Source organism: Sipha flava, unplaced genomic scaffold, assembly GCF_003268045.1.
Source record: "Sipha flava isolate LNK unplaced genomic scaffold, YSA_version1 51143_pilon_pilon, whole genome shotgun sequence".
Taxonomy (NCBI): domain Eukaryota; kingdom Metazoa; phylum Arthropoda; class Insecta; order Hemiptera; family Aphididae; genus Sipha; species Sipha flava.
Genome location: NW_020273434.1, coordinates 2,061 through 3,812, shown reverse-complemented (window position 1 = coordinate 3,812; position 1,752 = coordinate 2,061).

Genomic DNA, 1,752 nt, shown 5'->3' with positions numbered 1-1,752 from the left:
AATACATAACACTTACCTTTTTTTTATTTTATTGCTATCTAATATTTCAGAGTCGTGTAATCTTATTGCAACTTTTAAAATATACTGTTATATTTTTTTAGGTAATTGAAGGTTGGGAAATTGTGAAATTATTATTTAGTGACAACGAAAGAGAACTTTTAGAATACTTCGAAAATACTTACATTTATGGTAAACCAGCTATGAGACTACGCGGACGTATAAAACCTCAACGACACCCTCCCTTATTTCCAATTGACATGTGGTCAGTAGCTTCAAGAGTTGATGAAAATTTGCCAAGAACAACAAATATTGCTGAATCATGGCACGGTCGACTTAATAGGTAGGAACAATGTATCAATAGTCATAACATAATTTGTTGCAAAATAAACGTTATAACGTGGTTATAATATAAAAAAAATGTTTATAGATTAGTATCTAAACAACCAGGAGTTTACAAATTGATGAGACAATTTCGAAAAATTCAGAATGAAACTGAAAACTCTATAGAAAAAATAATTCAAGGCAGAACAAGTAAGAAAAGAAAAACACGCAATGAAGAACGGAAACAACGAATTAAAAATTTAGTTCTAAGGCTAAAAAATTCAGAAATAAATATTATTGAGTTTTTACGAGGAATATCATACAATTTAAGTTTTTAGTTTTTTTTTTTATTTAACATTTACATTTATTAATGACTTATTTATCTTACGACTTTTTATATTTTTAAATTAAATTTTTTTCACAGACAATCGAATCAACGAATAATAAATATTATGGTAAAATTGATGTTGTTTTCGTTTATCGATAATTTCGAACATACAACCTTTCTTACACAAAGTCTTTCGAACAGACAATCTTTCGTACACTTGAAGTTCGGACATATGGCATTCGAACACATGATTTTCGAACATATGACACGCTACCGATGTGAAGATACCTAGAGGAATAATACGCCGTAAAAATAAAAAAACAATAAACCTAATGCAAATTTCAATGATGCAATTTTATCAGTTCTTCAGTAAAAAAAAAAAAAGCTTTCTTTCTTTTTTGTAGCACTCTGGATTTCTCAACACCTGTCTGTCCCATCATAAAATTGCAGTATTTCTTTTTTTTTTTAAATTGTAAAAATGTTTATGATTTACCATATTTTGTTCCGATGCAGTTAAATCATATTTTTGATGTTTTGTTTTAAAAATACTTATTCAATGTAGATTTGAAATAATTTCTATAACTCCTATATTTATTGTATATAATTTTTTTTTTTTCAATAAATATTATGTTATACTTATTAATTTTTTGTTATTTATTAGAAATGCTATACGTCATAAAATATTCACATATTTATATTGATACGTCAGTTTTTGTTTTTTTTTTAAGAATATTTACCATCTGTATACGTTATTAATACAATAAGTAAATTTTTATAAATATTGGTAATGACATGTATGCTTGATAGAAGGGAGTGTCCAATGACACCACTTCAAATCTCATGACTCAAGTTAGTTAGTTTTTTAATAGATCTCTAGGCCATTGACGTTTCAAACGGGTGTCAGATAAAATTGCGAAAAAAAATATCGCGTGTATTAATTTTAAAGTTAAAATAAAGATATTAAAAGAGCAAAATAAAAAACACTTGTAAAAACTAAAAATAAGAATAAAAACTTAAATAAAATGTACATACTGGGTGTTTTAACTGCATTCGAAGACTATGACCATACTATGACCATCATATCATTTTGTTGAACAGCTTAA